At 37.6% G+C, this 25,456-nt stretch overlaps 1 long non-coding RNA gene across 1 annotated transcript in view; it reads right to left on the bottom strand.

Moving 5' to 3' along the window:
* Positions 1-25,456, bottom strand: part of LOC135304502 (uncharacterized) — a 66,335-nt gene that overhangs the window by 27,441 nt on the left and 13,438 nt on the right. The gene's annotated exons all lie outside the window — the stretch shown is intronic.

Here is a 25,456-nt window from a genome sequence, read left to right as displayed (position 1 = left end):
AAAAAAGCCCACGGGGGGCTTTGCCAAGCAGGGGGACCCCAAGGGGAGGTCAGGGCCCCCCCAGCAGCTCACAGGGCAGCAGGGCATGGACCTGGAGAGGACACAGGGCTTGGGGCTGAGCCTGCTGGGGAGCAGCTGGGGCTAATCCTGGACACAGAGAGGCTCAGGGGATGGCAGCACCCTCCAGAGCTCCTTGAAAGGAGGTTGTGACCGGGTGGGGATCAGGCTCCTCTCCCAAACAAGAGGACCTGCAGAAACGTCCTCAAGTTGTGCCAGGAGAGGTTCAGGCTGGATATTAGAAAACATTCCTTCACTGTCAAGCACTGGAACAGGATGTCCAAGGAAATGGTTGAGTCACCATCCCTGGAGATAAAGATGTGTAGATGGGGTGCTTGGGGTTTGGATTGGTAGTTTGGTTAGCAGCTCGACTCGATCTTAAAGGTCTTTTCCAACTTGAACAATTCTATGAAATATTAAGTACATAGTAAAATATGTCACCAGCATGTTAGGACTGAATAAAACACAAAAAAGAAAATTAAAACTGCAGTTCACTTGGTCAAATTAAACAGCAAAATAAAAATGAACAGCTATAAATAAAACTACAAAATTATCAATCTGCATTGTTCTGAGTTACACATATCATTTTTATGTAGTGTGAAAAAACTTTGAAAAATGTAGAGGATCTCAAAGATGTTTTAAAGTTCCTTTTTCATCCATAATACTGTGTGCTAATATGTTAATATATTTTTGCTAAACCAAGATTAAGTGAAATGACTGATGATGGTGAACACTTATAAGTCTATTTTGATAAATCATTATGCTGTCCCCAAGACAGCTTTATTTATAATACATGCCAGTTATGTCAGGTTTTTTCATATTGATTCCTTCTACTGGGTATGACAGGCAAACAGAAGCAAGTGCTTTCAGTGAGATTCATTTAGCACAGGAGATTTCCATTGTCACTAAAAAAATATTAAGGGGTGATTTTTTTTTCTTAAATACTGTACAATAAGCTACTAACTCACTGCAACAACTTTGTAAAAAAATCTTGTTTCTTATGATATATACAATTCACATTTATCTAGGCTGGGGAGAAATCTTTAGGGTGTTGTCAGATTTGAAGAATATACTTTAAAGATACCCACTTCTTTTTCCCCTATTCTCATGTCTCTTTGATCTTAGGTTGCTAAATTTGTCATTTTTCAGTCCCTGAATTTCCACATTTCTGCTTCAAAAACAGCTCACACTAAAAGCAAACTTAACTATTTAATGCATCTTTCAGACAGACTATCCATATCTAATGTTATCCCCAAATTTACCATGATTCTTATGCTCCAAAATTTTTCCTTCTTCCTCCCCAAGGAAAGCTAAAGTTTAACAGCTAAGATTTTTTTTTTCGCATTGGGAATCCACATGGACGAGAGTGGCACGCCTAGCACATATCTCCTTTTATAGGGATTAAAAAGGAGAAAATACTAATTTCAGGTTTTCTAGGGCAAAAGATGTTAACTGGTCCTGCACAGTATTGTCATAGATGTTTCTACCTTCCCAATCTTCATTTAATTATTTCAATGGATATGCTCAGTACTGCCAATGTCACCAGTGAGCATTTAATTCATTTCCAATGTACAAATATTAAGCATTTTGGACACAGGACAGGAACATAAAACTACCCAGAGGAGCAGCTGTTAAGGTCATCAGAGTGTATCAGTTTTTCTTCATCTGAATTTAAGCACCTGCCCCACATCAGTTTGCCTAAAAGCTTTTCTCACTGCTCTTATTTTATCTAAACTTTCCAAAGAGAATTACAATTGTAGTGAAGGAGCCTTTCTCCCTCCCCCCACAGGACATGAATAGTGGCTGCTTGCACACCAAGACGTGACTTCTAAATACTTCCAGACTCTGTGTGTGCTCCAAGGGAAGTGCTGCACATTGTTTTTATCTTGGAATCTGTACCACAGAAGGAGAAGGAAATTAAATTTTGCAGCTACACAGAGTATTTGTGTTAGTTTTGGAAAAGTCTGATGAAGTAGCATTTCAATTACATGAAAATAATTTTCAAGATCAGAAAGTATTGGGACAAGGCCTTTCTCCATCTTTTGCAGAACTTCCTGAAGTTCACAGGTGGCAGTACTAAGACAAAATACAAAGTGTTACCTGGAGTAACTTTACAGGACAGCAAAGAGTAGTCCTGTCCAACCCCTGAGGAGCTGAGCACACCAGTTGTTCCAGCAGCTCCCAGTTAATATCCTGGTTTATGTACGCCAAAGTGAAAATCATGTGCAAGTTCAGATTTCAACACCACTACTGAAAATCATTTGGAGATAATCAGAAACTGTATCAGACCCTGGTCCAAAACTGCTCCAGAGTTTATCAAATGTTATCAAAACCTCCTGCCCAGCCTGGCTCTGTTTCCCTGTGCCCCCAGCCCTGCACATTGTCACAGTGAGACAGAAGCTACACGCTGCAGGAACAGCAGCTGGCACCCCACTGATGATCTTCTCTTGAAGAAAGCCAGCTCTTTTTCCTTCAGCAGCTGCCAGTTTGGGGTTCTAATCTAGCCAGGACAACCTAATATAAGTGGGTTTTTTCAATTATTTTTTTCTTCAATAAATTGTCAATTCCACTGTTGTCAAACAACACTGAAGATTGTGTAGTTAAAAGAGCTTTTTCCAAGAAGAACCACATATAAACACAAATCAAAATTCTACATTGAAAGGCATATACATAGATTCTTAAACACTTAAGAAAAGCAGAAGGGATTTTTGTGATGATGCAGTCATTGAAGACAAGATATTAGTACAGATGCACATCTACACTTCACTGATATTACAACTCAGTGTTCATAAAATCCAGTTTAATTTAAAAAACTCACACTCCTATGGCAAAATTCTAGTCAAAAAATAATATTTGTCTCTTCCAGAGTTTGGAATCCATAAATAATTGTTCTGTTTATGTAAATCATGAATGTGAATCCAAATTTCTAACACTTCTGAACTTGAAGAAGGATAAACATCCAGATTTCAAAGGAAAAGCTCAGATCTTGGGATGAATTTGGAGCTTAGTTCTCATTTCCATGGATTTCAAGAACATGAAATTTTGGGAATTAAAAACAGGCCTTTAGATAACTAACTTGATTAAGTTCTGTAAAGGATATTTTAAGCAAGAAAGTATGACAGCTGCATTCCTATTTGGTTTATAAAACAAGAACAATGCTACCAGCAAAGGATAGCCAAGATTTAATGTTACATAAGGAAATAAGAATGTGTATGTGTGTCAGTCAGCTGTCAAACAACATATCCCCACATTAAGAACACAGGAAGAGAGGAGCAGCATCACGTAATGAAACCTCTATAATCCTTCACATTTCATTCCATGGCCCAATGATTATGGGACTGGACTGACTCAGAATGAAGAGATTAAAGCCTATTCTTGCTTTTCCATCAGTCTGCTGAGTAATCTTTGGCAAACCATTTCATTTTCTACATGTCAGCATCCCAACATGACAAATTGCTGTAACATTTAATTCCTTTATAAACCACCTTGACAGCCAGCAATGAAGACAAGCTTTATTGCACAAAAAATAAAAAAATTAACAGTTCTGAGCCATTTAGTAATACATTTAATAAGACTTGTAAATGTATAAGAGTTTGATTTCTGTCAGCTTAGGAGGGAATGAGCTTACAAGTTCAAATTCATATTCTTACATTACAAGTCAGATACCATCTCTGCAATTATTCCAAACTTCCAGGACATAAGGCAATTGCCAAAATACCTTTCAGGTTTTATTTCCAAAGGTGCTATCTGAAAAATATTTATAAAATATTCTCATATTGTATGTTTCAGAAACATCCCCTTAGTCTAAACTATGTAACTTCCAGAAAATAAGGGTGGGGAGCTAACTATGGATCACTATCTATTCATGATTATTTTGTTTCTCTTTCATTTTAATTCAGAAAGATTAGGCCATTCTTCCAGCATTGCATTTACAAGTAGGATATTATACTTTTTTTGACAACATTTTTACTTTACATGGAAGTAACTTTGCCTGGGTTTCCTCTGATATGATTTTAAAATTCTCTTTTACATGGCACACATACCTTCCAAAGAAAATGGAAAGCTGAAAACTCACCTTTACCACAATTCTATGACACAGAGCACACCAAATATCTCATCTCTGCTCCTACAATTCCCTTTTTTTTTTATGGAACTGGATTGAAGAACACCCTCTCTTCTCTTCCAAAAACACCCTTCACACGATTAACATAAGGCAATTCCTCTTCTCTCTGACAATGTTTTTAGCTTCTCCACTGAGGGTTAAACAGCTTCTAAATCATCACCCTCCAACAGCTTTCATCTGTAGACTACACTAAAACATGTTTCTCACAACATTTCCCACCCTTATTAGGCACTCCTGTTTAACAAAAGAGCTTTTTAAGCTTAGCTTTTAAAGAATCTAGCTCAATTTTTGAAGAAAATGATCAACAAAACAGGAAAAATTTTCAGGATGAAAAAAAAGGCTCAAGGGATCACTAGACATTTGCATTTGCTGATAAATTCTGGTTTAATTTTGACAAAAAAATATTGGAGATATGGGAAAATAAGTGCAAATTTTACTGCATCTTACACATTAAGATAAAATCAGTTTTTCTTTAAATAGGCTCAATGTTTCATTAAATTTTAAAAGTATGGTAGCTGCAGCTTCCCAATTAGACATGAAATATGAAATAAGAACTTTGCACACATCAGTGACTTTTTGAGACTATAATTGCCTGAGTCTGTGTGAAATTGTCTTGTGCTGAACATACATCCAAAAAGGCTTAGACACATTGTGAGGTTCTCATTTTCCTTGTTTATACAGAATACAGGTACAATTATCAGCAAAATAAAAAGCAGCAAGTCCCACTGCTTTCTCCACCAGAAATACCAAGCTTTACAGAAATAATTTGAAAAACTTAAACAGCTCTTATATTCCCAGAACCTTTACAAGACATAGATTCATGTAACTTTAGGTGCAAGAAAATACATCTAAATTTGAAATTAACACTGCCAGATTCCCACATAGACCATTGACTACAGAAACTCTGCTGAGCAGCTGCCAGGCTTCTCCACTTAAAGAGCATGCAATATCTTAAGCCAGCAGTACCTGGAATTTACTGCTGGAGATCTTAAATAGAGTTTATTCCAATAACATTCCAAACTTATTTAAAATACAATAAACTTGAGCTTTCTATTTTGTTTTCTGTAGCTGGCAGCTTTAGATTAGTTTATAGGAAAATGCTCATAAATGCTTTTATTTCATATATATTTTTATATCCATACATCTGTAGCTAGATATGGATATTCATGCCAGCTTGAAAGAATGAAAGATGAGAATTACTTTTTGAAGTACTTTGCCTGACAGAAGTTACCTTCAAATGAATTTATATCTCAATAAATAATTTTGACTGCACACAAAATTATGATAAATATAATGGTTGAATTCACCAGGCAACCACCAATTACCCACATGTGAAGCACTCATTGCTAGATATTTATAGAGATATATCCTCACAAAAACAAAATAAATCCTCATACCAAAACACACAGATGCTACAACACAGATTTTAGTTTTAGAAAATGTGATTAATAGAAAGTGATGTTTGGTTTTAAATCTATTTTTGAAGAGGGGAGAAAATGGCCATAACTTTGATCTAACAGCAAAAATTCTATCAATTTTGCATCCTCACCTAACTTGAAATCACAAGTATGTAGGTTTATTTATAAAAAGATAGAGAAATGTTCACATATTCTGATTTTTAAAGTCACACCTACTTCCCAGGCCAGATGAGTAGAAATCCTAATACACAGTTTGGACTACATAGGCTGAATTTCTTATATACTTTAAGAAGCACAAATTTGTATTTTGAGAGAAAAAAAATAAGTATCTCATACTGCTGGACTGGCAGTGGCAATAATATTTAGAGATACTTTTGCTTGTGAGGTGTGCTGAAGAACAACAACAGGGATGTGAAGCCAGAGCAATAAGCAACTGAAAAGAGAGGAGTGCAAAGCTGTCAGAGTCGAATTAAGGCTTTCAAACCAGCAGAAAATATTCACAAAGAGAAAAAGATTAAAAGATGGTGCCTACATTTCCAAACATTTCTAAAGGTAGGCTTTGATGTGAAAAACGACTGCATCCCCACAATGGCTTTGAGAGGAAATGGATGAATTCCTCTTTTAAAAGCATTTATTAAGAACAATGCAATGAAAAGAACTGCATCAAGCCAGTTGCAAGGGCTTCCATTACCTTGTAGAAAGATAAAAACAGTAGAAAGTTCATGAAGACTACATCAAAATTTTTCAGAATTCTATGCTTTTTTATTACAATTCCTCTCTGAGCTATATATATAATAATTCTGCTGTAACTTAAAACTCCACAAGCTGCTGCACAAGCATATGCATTGAAAGACTGAAAATGAGGACTGAGACAGCAAAGGTGTTTATTACTATAAACAAAGTTATGGCTACCATTTACTTAGAAACCCAGTAAAAGTTTAAATACTAGAATAAGTTTTTAATAGTCTTTGAGATAGGTTTTTGCTGGTTGTTATTTAGGGTGTTTTGTTTTTAAGCAATCATTAAAACAATCCCAAATCCCAGAAGAATGAATTCAATCTTTAATGCCTCCTCACTGCCCAAGGTAATTTAGTATAACACCCCTTTATTTCCTTTATTTAGGATGTCTATTTGTTCTGGGGCATGGTGGTTTCAGGTTTTTTCTTTAAGGAAGCGTGATACTGTTTTTCTGTTCAAATCAAGATGAACTGTGCTAAGAAATACAAACAGGACACTTTTCTCCCTCCCATTAATAGCAACCTGACAGCAACATCAAAAATGTAAGGTTTCCTTTTTTATTTACTGAAAGTACAAAAAATAAAGGATCTTTGACCATGTCAAAACTAATGCAGACATTTCTAACTGTTTGAAAACTATAGACAACAGTAGAACAAAAGATTGTCTGAAGATGCAAGGAAAGCACTTCCAAAAATGCTTTGTCCCTCTTCTAAGAAGGTAGGAGCAAACAAGAAGCAGCATTTGTTTTCTTCCAATACTCTATTCCCAATAATGAAAAGTTCATATGCAAGAACATGTGTAATTGATAGAACTAATACAAAAAAAATAAAACATCTGAATTTCCTTCAACAGAAGATATTATTGTTCAAACCAGCAGGGAAAGCCAAGACTGAAAATCTTTTCCAGTGCCTTGCACCTTAATGAAGCCAAGGGTTTCCTTCAGATCTCATCTGGTAACAAGTGCAAATTTAAAAGCAAAGTTCTCAGCAACAACCTGTGTGCTCACAGAAGACAGTTGTGCTTCCCAGTCAGATCAAATGGACAACAAGCTTTGCTTTCACACATTTATCAGCAATCTGGCTGCAGGATCTGGGTGCACCATGGGCAAGGGAGCTGATGGCACCAGGCTGGGAGGAGCTGCTGGCTCTCGAGGGCTGCTCTGCCCTGCAGAAGGGCTTTGAGGCTGTGCCCGTGGGGCAGCTGAGGACCTGGGATTGTACACTATGGTTGAGTTTGAGGGTCCCCAGGATGAGGGAAGAGATGAGAATCTTGACTCCATGTTTCAGAAGGCTGATTTATTATATTAAAAACGCTATACTAAAACAAATAGAGAAATGATACAGACAGAAAGCTAGAAGGGAATGGAAGGAATAATAAAAACCCCTGACTCTCAGAGTCCAACACAGCTGGACCATGACTGGTCATTAAGTAGAAACAACTCACATGGACCAATCAAAGATGCACGTCTTGCATTCCACAGCAGCAGATAATTGTTTTTCTTTTCCTCTGAGGCTTCTCAGGAGAAAAAAATCCTGGCAAAGGATTGTTCAGAAAATATGACAGTGACAGTACACAAAGGTATGAAGCTGTCAGAGAGCAGCCAAAGGAGGCTGCAAAGATAAGAGAATCTTCTCTTTGCAGCCTCCTTTGGACTATCCAGAGAAGCCTCCAGAGGAGCAGCTGAGGGCAGGCACAGATCTCTTCACTCTCATGACAGTGACAGCACTCAAGGGAGTGGGAGGAAGTTGAGGCAGGAGATGTTTAGGTCGGATATTAGGAAGAAGTTCTTCCCACAGAGGGTGCTTGGACACTGAACAGGGTCCAGCCCCAGGCAGTGGTCACAGCCCCAAGCTGTGTTTGGACAATGCTCCAGCCACAGGGTGAGACTGTAGGAGGGGTCCTTAGGGGGCCAAGAATTGAACCTCATGGGTCCCTTACTACTCAGGGTATTCTGTAAGCAACAGGAAAATATTGGAACTTGGTCTTCTTGCTTAAAATACACAAATAAACTTCCAAATGAAGGAATTATCTGTATGGACTGACATCACTACTATCACCAAGTATTAACACTCAATTGTAAGAAACATTTCAGGGTTGCATTTTATCTTACATCTAGCCACAGAGTTAAGGTAAAATGAAAAATTCACCTTATAAATAGAGAAACAAAAGTCTAGTTACAGCTTAACATTTGTATTAAACAATGTTCCTTGAAAATTGCTAAATATGGAAGGTAAGGTAATCCTTACCAAGATCAAGGGTTAAAGCTCCAAATTATTTTCTAACTAATTCTGTTCTGTAATCTAAATATGACAACAATTAAAATGGTACATATGTTGTCTTTTCATTTGAAGGGAAGTCAAATTAATTTTGAAAAAGTCCTGACATTTTAAACTTACTGATGATGCACAGAAAACAAGAGTAATCCATATGTCAGAATTTATAAAGACGTGGGAATAGTTACGGGGGAAAATACTGATGTTTTCCATATTTACTGCATTGCCTGGTTGCCCAGCAACTTGAAATCACCTTGTGACTGCTCAAGACTCCAAACTAGATGCAGTAAGATGCTTGGAAAGCCTGAGCTTAAAGCACTTAATTAGGAAGCATCTCCCTCTCAGAAGTAATTCAGAAATACAGTTTCTCCTTATGCAGTTCCTGGGGAAAACAACAGAGAAATGTCAGGCCATACAGCTCTAGACAGCAAAACCTTTCAAGGAGACAAAAACATAGGAGATACGTGTGATCCTACATTTCTCTGGGGAGTAGATACACAGCCAAAAAGCAAAGATTCTATTGGGTACCTCGAGTACAGAATCCACCCATGGGGAGGGCAGCAGCAAATGCTCTTTTAGAGGCCACAATCAGGAGAAAAGGAGTGGATGATCACTGTGCCTCCTGCAAACCCATCTTGCTGAAAGAAAGTGTGTGAAGAGAATATCAAATATTGGTACTATTAAAAACATTCTGCCAGAAGAGGACTTCTGTTTAAATTTGGTATGATTTATGCATAGAAAACATAGAAGCATTCAAAACAATGATGGTCCTAGTTTAAACCTGAAATACAGGTCTTGTTTTATACTTCTAATGTCACATTGATGGTAAAAGAGGTATTTATTCTAAACTGGATAGCAGAAAACACCTTGGCCTATGTGTGTAAATGTTGTTTTCTAGGCAAGTCCATGAAGAATATGTTAATCACTAACAGTCATATTTTGAAGTTATTGTAATAGAAATATAAGTACAGAACACATTTTTCATGATTTTGGCAAGTTCATCACTTTGGATTAATTTAAAGACCTAAGCCAAGTTTCATGTTAATATAGCAACTAATTAAACTTGGTTTGAGCATGAGGAGCTTTTCCAAAATTGCTGCCTTCCTGTATTTTCATAATAGGAGAGAAGAATGAAGGCTTTCTCTACAAGCATGGCAGCAGTGGCAGACCGAACAGAATAATTACAAGAAAAAAAATTCCTGATGCAAAACAACTATAAACCAGGCCATCTCATAGGTGACCAAACAAAAAATGTCCCAGTACTCTTGTCAGCTCTGGACAAAGACATTTTATCTCAAGGGGAAAACATTCCTTCCACATCACAGCAGGGCAGATGAGCACAGCCCATTGGTGTTTCTGCAGCTTGGGGTCACCGGTCATCAAGAAGCAGGAACACCTTGTGCCCACTGACTATGCAGTTTTCCTAAAGTTCACAGTGAATTGAGGATGTTCCTCGCTAAGAATGGAGTTCAGACAACCATATCAATTTTTAAGGCTCTTTTTAGCATCCACCAACTTACTGGCTTCAGCTAGAGATTTCTGCACTTCTATTACATCTCATTACAATAAGGAAGCTACCAGCTGTGTTAAGAATAAATGTCTTTTTGTGACTCCCTCATTCCTTCTCTCAGACACATACCATAGTCTGAGGTTTAAAAATAGAGCAGACAAAACCTCCCATGGCATTTTATGTCATTTAATTTTCATCTTCATCTGATTTTGAAGGCCTTGCAGTAAACACCAATAACTGAAAACAGCAGATGCTTATGTTTGGGTTTTGTTTAGGTAAGTGTTTCAACAGAACAAGTCCAGTATAACCATTACTTTTGACATCTCTGAGACCTGGCCTGCCCTGTAAGTTAGCCTGCCTAACAAGATAGCTTAATTACACATATTTGACTAAGCATACTTACATAAGCATCCAATTATAGCTTAAAAACAACACTCAACATGCATAGCCATCTGTCATTGAATGTATCTGTTGTTAAGGCATAATGGTGTGCTCAGCTTTTTCCTTTCCAAACATTAAATATTTTCTGCAGCTACAGAAAAGAAAAAAACAACAAAGCAACCATGTGGAGTGCAATAATGCATTACCTTGACAACTGAAAACAAATTTACAGGACAATCTGTGAATATTCTCCAAATATCCCCTCAAATCAATGTCATTTCCTTTTACTAAAAATTACAGATAATACTAGAACTAGCACTTGCCAACATAAGCAAAACTGACTTGAAATTCTTCTACCTTTTCTTTTCAAAATATTGTTCAATGTCATCTTCTTTCTAGGATAAATTATCAACATTTCTGCCACTGAAAGATAAAATGACACTTAAATACATCTCAGGAGAATAGGAGTCAATCAGCACAGGAAAAGATAAATGCATGATGAGATATATTTAGAAAGAGCTGTAATGACACACTGTTTTGCAGTGGGAGGCATTAAAAACCCTACTATTAGTCACTTTTTCTAACTACAGAACCATGATACTGCTTTTACCAGTCAGACATGGTACCAGCTGCAATTACCCACAGAACCTAATGTTAAGTTGCCAATGACAACCACAGTACACATACCTCAAGACTCAACCATCATTAGCATAAATATCCACATCATCTGTGCCTAAAACTGATATACTTTGTCTCAAAATAATTATTTTTCCCTTCAAGACACTTTTGCCTCACTTAGGAAAGTGTTCCTTGGTCCAAGCGTTCCTTGGACAAAATATAAAGTGTATTATCTGCAAGAAAATAAGTCCTTTTTATGTAATCATTGTTTTAGCATCTGTAAAAAATCAAAGCTATTTCAGTCTGGAAATAGCAAATCATACAATCACAGAATGGTTTGTGTTGGAAGAGACCTTAAAGATCACCTAGTTCCATCCTCCTGCCAAAGAGGGGGGACACCTTCCACTAGACCAGGGGGCTCAAACCTCATCCAACCCAGCCTTGAACCCTTCCAGGGATGGGAAGGCCAGAACCTTTCTGCCAAACTGTTCCACTGCCTTACCACTCTCAAGGGGAAGAATTTTTTCCTAATGTCTAATCTAAACCTGCCTTTTTCCAGTTTAAAGCCATTCCCCCTTGTGCTGTCACTCCATGCCCTTGCCAAGTCCCTCTCCAGCTCTTGGAGCCCCTCGGGCACTGGAAGGAGCTCTGAGGTCATCCCAGACCCCCTCCACCCAGCAAGTCCACATCTCTCCAGTCTGGAGAGCAGGATGTGGAGCAGGACTGTGTCAGGTGCTCTGCACAGTCCAGGCACAGGGTGGCAGCTACTCTTCCAAGTCTGGAAGGTATCTTCTGCCTATAAAGGCAGAAGGTCATTGGAGGCAGTCACATAAAGAGCAGAAATTTTACAGCTCAAGAATTACTGCCTTTGATTTCTAGATTTCTGACTTTTTAAAAAATGTTTGTATGCCCAAATTAATAGAAATCTCTGATTTTTACCTCAGAATCATTATCAGCGGAAAGAAATTTAAAACTACTGGCTTCATATATTGCCTTAAGAAAAAAAAAAAAAGAAAGAGTGGATTATTTCTTTACCTTTACCTGATTAAATCACCAGACATACAAAACAAGAAAACTCATGAAACCTGCCAATAAAATCAGTAACTGGACTGAAATAGAACTAATAAAGCTGGAAAATTTTACACAGATTCAGCAGTGCTCTAGCCTCATCAAAAAAGGCCACCAAGTTTGTCAGGCACAATTTGGCGTTAGTGAAGTCACACTGGCTATCACTCATCAACTCCTCATTTTCTATATGTGTCTTCTCAGCTTCCAGGAAAATCTGCTCCATTTTGCCAGGCACAGAGGTGAGACTGACTGACCCTGATCCTTGAGTGTTTCTTTCCTCCCTTTTTTTGAAATGAGAGTTGCATTCCCCTCTTCCTCCAGGCACCTCTTGCTGGCACTGGACTCAAACTGGCAGGAGTGGGGTGGACTGAGATTCCCCTTCACAGACACCTGTAGTTTAAAACCCTCATTTCCCAGCTTGTCAAGCCTGTGAGCAAAGATTCTCTTCCCCTTCTCTGACAGATAGATCCAGTCAGCCCTCAGCAGAAACCTTGTACTGTTGAGGGGAACTGCTGTTATTGTAGCTTTAAGTTTGAGGAAATACAAGCAAAAGTGGAAAACAAACTGAGGAAAAAAAACAACTAACAAAAGGAAAAAGTTTCTGAAATAATCAGTATGGTGTAATACCAGAAATAAAAACACCTACATCATTTTCAATGAATGTTTAAATAGCAGTCTGCTTTTTCTCTCATTATGCTGCGTAACAAATGAGGGTCCATTATTCATCCCTTGAATAAATGATGGTAATATGATGAAAACCTCTTCTACTGAAGCAGATCTCCATATGCTTGCAGCATGCAAGGCAGATTCATGCAAAGCTGCCTCCTAAACCTGCCCAGCCCTGTGTGCACAGCATCCCCTAATAAGGCTGGCCAGCCTTGGATCAAGCTGCATGTGCCAGACTCCAGCTCATTACACCAGCACAGGGACCTTGAGGAAACACCAGCAGTTTATAACTAATTCCTAAAGTCCAACTGTAAACACTGACTTTTAAAAATTCCTATTTGTGGGAAGAACAAGGTGCTGAAATGCTGCAGAGCACTTTAGCACATTCAAATTTTATTATCTAAATAAAAACAAGCCTCAAATTACAATCCTTCCCATCATTTGCCCATGTGAAGGAGTTACCATAACAATAAGCTACATTTAAATTAACATTACACTGCTGTAACTCCTCAAACAAAACATTACCTTGTAAAAGTGAGCACCAAAAGGACACACAAGGAGAGCCAGCGTAAAGTAGTGACAACAAATTCATGTACATCAGCTTCTACCTGTGCAAAAGCTGACAACAGAATAGGCCTGAAGGTGGCAAAACCCTGGTCACCACAAGTCCAAGTGATTTTTTTACTTATTTGGCACTAAACCAAAGTTTACTGACATGCAGATAACGTGGCAGATGCCATAAAGGCAAATAGTTGAATGAAATGTCTATATTAATCCCTTTTAATCATTTTAAAGCAAATCAAACATACCTCAAACTATTTCAGAGTAGAAGAAAAAAAATGGGGTTTTGAATGGCTTCACTTAAATCTCTTGATTTTGGGGCTTGGGGACATGGTTTAGCAGACTTCATTCATTCATTCCACTTAAATTTTTAATAAGGCACAATGAAAACTCTCCTGTTTATGAGGCACAGGCACAAAAACTACCTGAATTCTGAGCTAGTTATCTACTACACAATTACCTGCAAACATAAACTATTTATGTAATGACATATGATCCTTTCAGTTGTGCACTCCCCACTTCTCAGAATGAGCCTGCTCTAATCTCAAACTTGGTGTGAAAAGTTTGCTTAGGTGCCCAGAATGTGCTCCTTAAAACCAAACCATAAAAATATTCTGGTTAATTTTCTGGCTAATTTTCTAGAACTTCAGAGGTCAGTCTTTAGTATTTATAACAGCAAGAACTTAACAACTGATCAGGGTTTGTTAATTAAAACTTGTGGCCTTACTCTCAGGGTTTCTAAGGCCAATAACCACCTTCTTTCTAGCACATCCAATAAAACTGTATGGAAAAAAAGATCCCAGTTGTATGTTATGTTTCTCCTCTTTCAATACCCAACAGCAACAATTTGCCTTCTTTTAATTAGGAGCTCATTTGCTCTAATGGTTTCTATTTGTATCTCAGACAACTAATAAATAACACTTCTAACAACTCTCAAACACTGAAATGCAAGAACCTCTTTGCTCTGGTGCACAAGAACACCTTTATTGCTTTGTAGGATACTTTTTCTCAACAGCAAAAAATAAATTTTGCAAAAACTCCACAATTTAAGTATTTTAATTTACAAAGCCTTTTTGTCAGGAATTTTATCTTAATCCAGTTCTGCACATTTTTGACTTGCTAGAAAATTGTATCTTCCCACATATCTTAATGCTATGAGGATACAGATTTGTTAGATTCTAAGTGCATTTAACCTTGTTGAACTTTATACAACTGGCATCATGTTCAATAGCTTTATGCAAAGTACATCTAAAAATACACATTGAACCCAGTTTACAAATATATATATTTATATGCTCACACCCCTATATATACATATATTCTTAATGGTAATTTTAAGAAATTTGGTTCAGGGCAGCCATGATTTTTATTCAAAACATGGTTCCTACCACAAAACTAAAACATCTGCCTAAAAAACCCAATTATTTAGGGGCATCATATCACCTATTGTAAATACATTATGTAGATAGATATTTACTTTAGCTTTAAGTATTTTTTTTCAATATTAAAGGCATCAATAATCAGAAGTGCCCCAAAATTTCTGAAAGCAAAGCTTAGCAAGCCCAGCTGTGGATGGAACAGGCCAGCAGTGAGATCAAGCTGCCCCAACCCTGTGCCCCTGCCTGCAGCTCCCTCTCCTGCTCTGCACACCCTGGGGCAGAGGCAGGGCTTGGAAACAAGGGGGGCACACGGACAGGGATGGACCTCAAAGCTCCCTTTGCCCCCTCTCCACCCCAGCAACGCCACTGCCTTTGGGATCCTCACTAAACCCTGGTATCAGATGTCCTCAATCCCCAGAATTAATGAGGTAAATCAACTAAGCTGGCTCTGTGTGTGTCTTAACAAAATCACTGCAATTTCTGTGGTCTTCTGAAGTCCACCTGAGAAGCCAAACTGTTCTCCAAATAGTTCAAGCTCCAAAATGCTCTTAAGAAAATGAAGTGGAGGGAAAATGCTACTACCAGCAAAATCTGTATTAGACCAGGTCCCCACCTAAAAGATGCACTGAACATCACATTTTGTTTTACACAAGACGGAGCACTGACAGTCATGGAAGGTTTCCCCCAGCTGGCAATACACAGTTGGGGAAAATTAACTAAAATTCCAGAGAGATCTAGCACCATCCCTTTAAAGGCAGTGCAAGCCTCATGTCCAAATCAGGCTTCTACTTTGCCATTTTCTTATCACTACAGCATCCCAAAACACAAATAGGATGTATTATACTCATTCAATACCAGTCATGTCTTGCCAAGGATTTGCATTTACAACAAGATGCTAGAGATCAAGGGAAATATCAACAGCATCCCTGGATTTGGCAGTGGCATATTCTCCTATTCCCTTGACAAAATTAAACATTGACATCAAACAGAACTAGATCAAGAACTGAACCATGAATGAATTCTCATCTGATATGGCCTACAGCAAGAAGCCTGCACTCTATACATAACACTTGAATATAATTTTCATTGTTCCAGCACAGACTGTAGCAGACAAAGCCATGGAAATGCTGCAGCTGGCAGGGCAGCACAGCTCTGACTTCTCTCCCTGAACCTACAGAGACTGCTCAGCTTCCAAACCTTTGGCCAAGTTTGAGGCCTCCCTTTACTCAAAAGACAACAAACTCCAAGCTTCACTTTCTCACAATCAGTAAAACAAAAGAGCTGAACAACTTTGCTTCCAACCAGCTAGGATTCCCCAGGAATACATCAATCCTTCCTTTTACATACTTCAGTGCACCAGAGGAGTTATCTGACAAATAACAAAAAAACTTGAATTGCATGCCACAGTCAAAGAGAACCCAGCCAGTGTTCTGATTTTTAGTTCATTTTTTGTTCTTTGTGATCAATTTTTCATAAAAAGAGCTGCTCTAAGTATACACTTCAAATCAAAAGTTCATTCCAAAAGAAGCTGAAAATTATTTCATAAAATAATTCAGTTTACAGGAATAAGGCCATTTTCACACTGAGCAAAGAGAGGCATAAAAACTCACCCCCTCAAGTCACACCACAGCTCTTAGAAAAGCTCAAGAATAAAACCTCTAATTTTTCTAAACTTAAGTGAAGCTCCTTAATTTTGAATTAATGCTGCCTCCCTAGGTTGTTTCTTATTTATTTGCTAAAAGACAAACTATAGTTTAAATATAGTCTTTTTCCTTTAACTTTTCTATTTAAAATAATTTTTTAATGTTCTAAAACTCTTCAGCAACAAAAAATGTTTGTTTCTCCTTCCAACACCTCTGTAAAATCAGAGGGAGTTGTGACACATTTACTGTCAAAGGAGGGAAGGAAACAAGACAAGAAATTTTTTTATATATAGACACTTAAGCATTAATCCATAAATTAAAAATAAAAAAGAAAAATTGTATTCGTGAGTCACAGGAGACAAATTCTTTTCCACTCTATCTACACAGTGAAGCCCATTAAAATAATTTACACCAGGCAGCATGGTAGAGGAGATGCTCTGGATTCTGTGTGCAACTGGACTCAAACTTTCAAAGGCATTCACAAGCCTATGTATGAAATTTAATAAAAGCCTTCAATTTCTTTGAAACCGAATTTCATTTCAAGATATTCCCTCCAAAAGGCAGGACCCTTCCAAAAATATGTAGGAAACTGCCCACAGGGGAACAGGAAGAATCATTAGATAAGGGATACTGGTGGCATGCAAGGAAAGACACGAAGAATGAAGAATACCCTGTTCTAAAATTCTGTAAGGGGGGGTGATGAACTGATTTTCAGGGTCAGATGCAATGCATTTATTTATGCAGCAAGGAGGTTTGAAATTAAGCACCTAACAATAGTGCTAGAAAGGAATTCAATGGCTTGCTTATGAAGCTTATGAAAGCTCAGCCCAGGTTTCTTGGAAAACAAAAAAGAAAAAAAAAGTTCAAACATTTGAGAAAAAGGTTTATCAATCTTTCTTAAAAAAAAAAAAAAAAAAAAAAAAAAAACAACAAGCCAAAAAACCAACAAGAACAAAAGCATGCCATGGCCAGTCTTGAAGAGGAGAGATTGGGTAAGGCTTTTCCTTGCTCACATCACCCTTCTTCACCCCACTACACCCCCATCCCCCAAAACCCATCTCCTCTGTCACATTTTCCAGTTTATCTGGCAGAGGATGAGCTTTCTGCACAGCCTCTGCCAGCCCCCAGTGACTGCAGGCAGGTTCAGCAGCAGGCACTGAAAACAAAAGCCAGCACCCACCTGTGGCAGAGCTGCAGCACCCTGGGCTGCTCTCCAGGCTCAGCCCCCTCTGTGCTCCCTGCTCCCAAATCCTGCAGGCAAAATGCTTTAGCAGCAGGCCCTGCCTGCAAAGTCATTTCATTAGGCTTTGAGGATTTTTTTGTGTTCTTATTTGTTGGCATTTTGTTTTTCACAGCAATAGATTGGCTTTGTGGAAGGAAGAGTTTCACTTCTATCCTCATCTTAAAGTTTCCTGGGAGTTACATTTTCTCATTTAATGATTCAACAGCAATAAAGGAAGCGTACATGATGCAAATTTGTTAAATATTCAGCATATTTTATTAACCAAATCACAATCTGGCAGGCTGGAAAGCTTCTGTATGATAATACCCTATTGAATGACCTCTCAGATTTATTCTCTGGAAACCATGCATTAGACTTAATAACACACTTCTCCATTATCATTTCTTCAGACTTAAAGGCTGATTGTGAGTCCACAGGAGACAACTTTTTCCTGATAATTAGTTCCCCTTGGTTATAGTCCACAAGAAAGGACAGATTTCACCTTGTTTAAGGTGCCTCTTGGTAACACATAAAGCCAACAGAGGAAGCATGCATAATTTTCTGCTTTTTCTTAAGACATGCATATGTTTTTCTCCTGAGTTTGCACCACTATTTTGTCCAATCATTTGTTATTCTAACTTTCCTCAAATAACTGTGGCCTAGAGACAACCAACTGGGTTTTTTTCCCTTCTTTCTCAGGAAGCTTTGATTGTGACAAGATGCAGCATAATAAAATCAAGCCCTTGACAAAACCTCCTCTGCATACACTATTGGATGCAAAGATTTTACTTTTTTCCTAGTAATACCTCTAAATAAACTCTACTGAAAAGTGTAAAATGAATCTACATATTATCTTGAAAACAAGATAAATAACAAAAGTCCTGTTACTCCTGTCTCCTTCAATAATCCAAGAACTGGATACCACTATAAGAAATTGCACACTATGTCTGATACCACCCCTTACTCCCAAAAATCAGACATATGGTCTGATTGCATGGAGTGAAAATGCATCAGGGAAAAAGAAACAAGAAAAAAGGCAGCAGTTAAAACGAGCCCAAGCACCCCTGGCTCAAGGCAGATCAAGCTTTTTCATTTTCTTGAGGAATCAAGATACTCATTTTGTGGCTAAGCCATAGAAGCCCAAGTGCATCCACAGAAGTGAACATCAAAAGGCAGAAACAGACCTTGGGCTCTGAAGGCAAGATACACCTCTCCTCATAGAGAGCAGGCAGGCACAAATTCCCAAGGATATTTCCTGGGAATCACAGTGAGGAACCTCAGAAAAAGAAAACAATTCTTGTCTCTATTCTCTGCTCCTGTTGTTTTGCACATGTGGAATGTGTTAGGAAGATTGTTTATCTGAAGGGAGTTCTTAATTGGATTCTGCTGAGGATTGTTTTGTTTCCTTGGCCAGTTGGAAAAAGCTGTGTCCTGGCTGTCTGGAGACAGTCACAAGTTTGTTTCAGAATTCTTTGTAGTATAGTATGTATCTTTAATATAGTATAATGTAATATAGTTTAATAAAGCAATTGTTCAGCACTTCTGAATCAATGGAGTCAGATGCCAATCACTCCCTGGACAGGGAACACTTGTTTTACTGTACACCTTAGAGGAAAGCACACCTTTTGTTCTGAACAAACTACATCTGTCTTACTGTTGAACTATTCCTGACCTTAAACCATCAGAAAATAGAGTCACCCACAACAATGGCTTGAGAATAGACCCTAAAGTTTACTTTGTTGGGGATCCACAAATGCTGATTTCCCTGGGAGAGGAAAGCAACTTTGAGCAGTGCTCAAAGCAGAGATAAATGCACAAATGCATAAAGGGCTTTGATGTGTGAATTTAATGCATCTGTTCAAATTATTTCAAAATTTCAAAAATAACATTTTCATGTACAGACATTTTGCAATATTTCACTACTCTCTTCTTTTGGCTTAAAAACTGTTATAGAAAGCATTTCCATGCTAAACATTCATTAGAATTAGCATACTTTTCTGTTCTAACCACATAAAGTTTTAGCAAAATTATTAACAATTTAACATAAGAATAGTGTTCACAAAACCACAGCATTTGAAAAGCATGTTGGAATCTGATGTTCTCTGTGAAAAAATTCATGCTGGGTTTTTCAAAGCAGCTTTATACTGGTGACCTTCTCATCAGCTTTTTAAATACTGTAGGTCTTTCTAAATTAATTCATAAATGATATTGAAATATATTATCTCATTGCCAGTGCAGCTGGAAACCAAGCCACTGCTGCAAATAATTTATTCAGATTTATCCTTTATTTTGTTCATGGAATATTTCATCAGCAAGTAAATCTCTTCCACAGCTCCCCTGGCCTCTCCTCTCATCCTCCCCCACAGTCTACAAACAGCTTACAGCAAATGTATTTATTGTTATGCTTAGGAAGGCTTATCATATGTAGCATAAAATCACCTTCATTGCCAATCTGAAGGAACAGAATTTTAAAGCCACAAGAGTGAAACAAAACAAGAGAATTAATAGTCTTAAACAGGGCATTTGAGAGAGATCTTTTATTGATAGGGCTTTCCCCCTCCTGAGCTGGCATCCCAAATACATTTAAAACTACTGGGCTCCTGTAGGATTCATTTTGCACTATCAGAATTACAATTTTATTCTCCCCATACCTTTTCAACCTATACAGGTGGGCAAGCATGCAAAGAACACCAATGGTCAACCTTTTAGGGTTTTTTGCCACTAAAGCACATTGTACTGACTTAGGCGTGGATCTCAATGTCAGAGCAGTTACAGCCAAGATGGGAACACGTCCTCCTCTCTGTTAGCTGGACTTAGGAGGGTGCAAGATAGGCTGAAGTTAAACAGGAAAGACAGAAATGAACCAAGATAATTACTATAATTACCTAATGGCCAAGCCAACTCTGGAGCAGTGAAGGAACCCATGGACTGTCACTGGATCTTTTCAGAAATAGCTTAGACAAAGCTTTGTCAGCAATAAGTGAAAGTTGAATTGCATGTGGGCAAACCAACTAGAGAACATCCAGTCCTAGTTTTTACAACTACCCTACATTATTCCAGTTTCCATTTTTATTTACTAATATGTGTATAAGTATACTGGCATATACCAGGAAGAGTATGTGTATTTCTTTGAATCTATTTTTCTGCTCTGTTTTTTCATACTTATCCATCTTTTTTCTATTTATTCCACTTCCATTATATATATGTTTATATACATATATTCAGACATACACATATCCTTTATTTTGCTTTCTTTAGTAACAGTCAAACAATTCTAAGAAACCTCCATTTCTTCCTCATTTAACAGCAACATCTTTAGTTTAACATTTTACAGCACATAATACCAACTGCAATATTTCATTACCTCTAATTTCTACTGCTGTCTCCCTCTCCCCCTCCCACCAAATGTGTTGTACAACTGAGATATAAATCAAATCTAGAAACCAAATTAAGTTTTTCCTCCTTCCTTGTCCATCAGTTTGTCATTACCAGATAACCAGCACAGTTACAGATACATTAGTTCCATTCTGAACATAATTAGAAATGCCTATCTTCATGTTAACCAATATTCATGTATAACTTCACCAAACATGAATAATGAATAAGAGCCAAAAAAAGGCATCAGATTTGTACTCTGCAATAATATTTATGATACCAGCTTAGATGATTTATGGTTGTCAACAAGTTAAAGTTTAAGAAGGAAAGAACCACGAGGTCCCTGAAACAAACTTCATGATATTGAAATCACCAACATTGTAGCAATATTTCCATCTACTGGGGGCTAGATATAATTAGCAGCTACTCACAGCTGTCATATCCACTTTTCCCAAGAAAAGTTAAATTAAGTATAAATAGCTCTCACTGATATGATCATGCACTCTGGCCCCATGATTGCACATTTTTCATATATGTCCACAACATTAAAACATAAAAATAACAGGATCTGTTAAAAGCTGTTGCCTTCTTATCTTAAAAGGACCAGGACAAAACAAAGGCAGCATATAGGGGCTGTCCCAGGTTATTCTTATGAGTCAAGCACATTTCCTACATAAAAAAGGACACCTAGACTCTATTAAAAAATCATTTGGTCCATCAGTGGATTCATTTCTCACATGACGAAGCTTGATTAAAAGATCTCAGTGTTTAAAGAATCAATTTTGTCAGTCATGGCTTTATTTTTGTACTGTTACATATTGCAAAAGCAGAACTTCCAAGTGTCACATACAAGAACTCCATTTTGCATCATCTTTAAAGTATTCTCTCATTTCTAAGTGGCATTTTACAAAAAGTCTAGAAGAGTGAACATATTACTGCTAAATAGCAAATAACCACTCCCAGAGAAACCAAAGTCTAAGCCCTGATTCTTCACTTTAAAGACTTTGTCCCTCTTCAAATGGAAAATACTTACAATTGTGGTCTTCAGCTAAATCCCACCACACATTATTTGAAGATTACACCAATAGGCCAAGCAATTTAATTTACTCATAAGGCTGTTCGCATGGGCTACTGTGGATTCTGAGACCACTGAATTTTGAGGGTATCACAGATTTAAGAAAACAAGTTTCCATAAAATAACTTCTTAAAACCCACACAATATGAGGATTAATTCAATGTTTTGCAGCAGCCATTGAAGGTTCACATAAGCACACCAATACCAGGCTTGGGCTCTGCAGTTACTTCACAGTGCATCACTGGCAGTTCCACAGTTAATCCACGTGCAAACCCCAGCCATCCATTAGAGAGGCAGCACCAACTTTGGCCTCACCTACCCTGACATAGTGGGCTTTTGTCTGACAGAAGAATTTGACTCTATATTTATGTACCCTCACACTCTCTTAGACATCCCTGATTGAAAGCAAACAGAGCAATTCCAACACCCATACTGACAGGGTCATTACAAGAAAGATTACTGCTCCCCTTCTACAGCATGCTCTTGTCAAGTAAAGCCTTTTAAGTGTATGTCTAGAATAATTTAGGCCAGTACCATCTATTTTTGTTCATGGATAATGAAGCAGACACTAGCAGTTAGTCTTGGTTATTTCAGGTTGTGCAGGCATGTTACATAAATTTACATTTTAGCACCTGATTCTATTCTTTTATTTGTTGGAGGTCACCCAAACAATATGGAAGGATTGTGCTTCCCTTTGAGCTGGGTCACAAAATAAAATCCTGCAACACAACTATATTAGTTGAACCCTCAGAGTCCACAGAATCCTCAAAATCTACATAAACTATTGTTGTACACATGTACCCCAACTGAAATGAGGTGTCTGAGCATAAAAACAACTATGAAAAACTTCCAAAAGGTTTTTGCTATTCCTTACTATTTATGAGGTACTGCAAAGCTTAGCACATGCAAGAAAGTTGCAGATAGTATTAAAAATATAGTATTTCTATGGCATATTTGATAATCACCAGTGAAGAGTAAATAATTTTTAAGCTGTAGAGAGCCAACAAAGACACCCAACTTCCATTATGTTCTTTCACACAAAACACAATTAAAAAACATTATCTGAAGTAGAAGTAATAAATATTGTGGTAAAAACTCCACATGCATTCTGAGAATATATTACAGTGAATTTTCTCACCTTCTACTTAACTTTTTCTAATGAACTTGAACCTTCACACATGCTCAGTGGGGAGAGTCATTTGTATAATTCATCAATAAAGGCTTCTGATAAAGCAGCCCAAAGTGCCAAAGTCACAAAGACAAGGCAGCAAGTCCTGGCCTGTGCAGGGTCTGTTTTCAAAAGGAATAGGCTTAGATACTGAAAAAAAATCCTTCCCAGCATCACAACAAATAAACATCAGGAAAGCAAAACAGCTTCTTAAAGGAGGGTTCCAAAATAGACAAAAGCAGTCAGAAAGATTTATTGTACTTATGCTTTTATATCAGCCTACCTGAAATAAATAGGATTTGAAGTATAATTCTAAATACCTCAGAAGAACCTTCCTCTACTTAATTTACATCTTTGCTCAAACACCTAAATCCCTGGAGCATGCTGGCTAACCCACCTAAATCATCGTGGATAATTAAAGAAACAGTAACTGTCAGCAATTGCTTTTTTGGATGAGGCGCCCCCTTCCCCATCCATCAGCATTTCTGACACTGATGATGTAAATCACTGCTGCACTTACAATGCTACAAACAGTGGTGGAAATGGAAATTTATCATGATAACTAGGTAGTGCTCAGGGAAGACTTTCGTTTCAGAAATATTTCCCAATAACAGTGCATAAAGCAAGACACTGAGCAGCTGTTGTCATGCTGATACCTGGGACAATTCAGTAATTATTTACTCACAGATTGATGGAAACTACATAGAATAGAGCCTTAGAGTCCAATCCTATTTAAACACTTGATGTTCTCCAATTCAGAAATTTCTGGTGAAAATAATCAGGAAACCCCAGTGATTGAAAGCTGCAGATAATACTCAGACAAACTGAAAAGGATTACAGAATCAGATTTTGAGAGAGACCATGCTGGTTTTTCCTTCCTGTTTCCATTTTAAGTTTTTACATCTTCTTTCTCTTCCATTCTTACTTTCTTTTTTAGTTCTTAACATAAAAAAGATGGAGATTGAGAAATATATGAGAAGTCAGTAATTCCATTTTATGGACAACCTTCCAATTTTTATCTTTCCTAAGCAGAAGAAATACCTTCAGGCTCTTAGACCAGCTTCTCAACTGCAAGCTGTGTAATCTGCATAAAAACTATGAATCTTCTTTTCATCTTCCTTATGCACATTATCGTCGCCTTCATTCTATGAATATTGTTATTATAATGACAAATGAAGGAGCACCCACTATGAGAGACTGTGTAATTACACAACCACACTTTTTCTTGAAGAATCCTTTGGTTTTGGCTTCAAGGCCACGTTTCAGAGAATTTTCAACAGACATGCACATCCAAACCTTCATCAACTATTTTTTTTTCTCTCACAAAGTAAAAGTGTACTATATTATGTTAAAAAGCTTTTTGATTGCTTAATAGCCTAATTAACTTTTCCTAACTTCATCTTCAGAAACACCTTAAAATTGTCAGAAACTCTCCATAACAGCTCAACTAGAGGCACACCTCTAGCACAGAGTTAGTTAAAGCAAGTTAGCAAATAAAAACATGCCAGTCAAAGGGAACTAAAAAGCAGTTTAAATAATGATTTACAGCACAGCCCAAGAGCATGAAGAGCCCCAAATTTCCCACTGCCCCATTCTCACATTTTATAGGACACCTTCTCTTTTAAAAAAGTACCAGAGTGAAACATCAGAATGAAGTGGTGCTATCAAAATGACAGTGAGTCACTGATAGTCACTGAATACAACTTGTAGTTTCGTGAAGCATTTGGCATCTGAGCTGGTGGGAAACACAGGCTGTGAAGGTACCTCATTTCTCATCAGGTCTCACATCAGTTGCTGTAAAAACGAATCTTGCTAAATAAAATGCAAGCACAATAATAAGTTATCATCTCTGGAGTTTATACTTCTGAACTTATTCAGCTGTTGTCAAATAAAAAGATCCTTCTCGGGCTTTTGTACAAGTCAAGCTTGCAAACATCTATAGCAAAGTTCTGGAGTTTAAAAAAAAAAAAAAAGGCAGCAAAATTTTGCACAGTTAATTCTTTGACCTCCTGGGAATCTGAAGGAAAATGTGAACTGGCTTAACCAACACATGGTAGGGAAGTTAGTCCAGATCACATAATGACAAAATTATAAAGAGAACCCCTCCTGCAGAGGGGGTATCAGTCATGATTCATTCTCTGAAAAAATAAACCCCATCTTTAAGGGAGATTTTTTTCTTCC

The sequence above is a fragment of the Passer domesticus genome, chromosome 7 (assembly GCF_036417665.1).
Source record: "Passer domesticus isolate bPasDom1 chromosome 7, bPasDom1.hap1, whole genome shotgun sequence".
Taxonomy (NCBI): domain Eukaryota; kingdom Metazoa; phylum Chordata; class Aves; order Passeriformes; family Passeridae; genus Passer; species Passer domesticus.
Note: the sequence above shows the minus strand (reverse complement) of the source record. Positions and strands in the feature narration are given on the sequence as shown.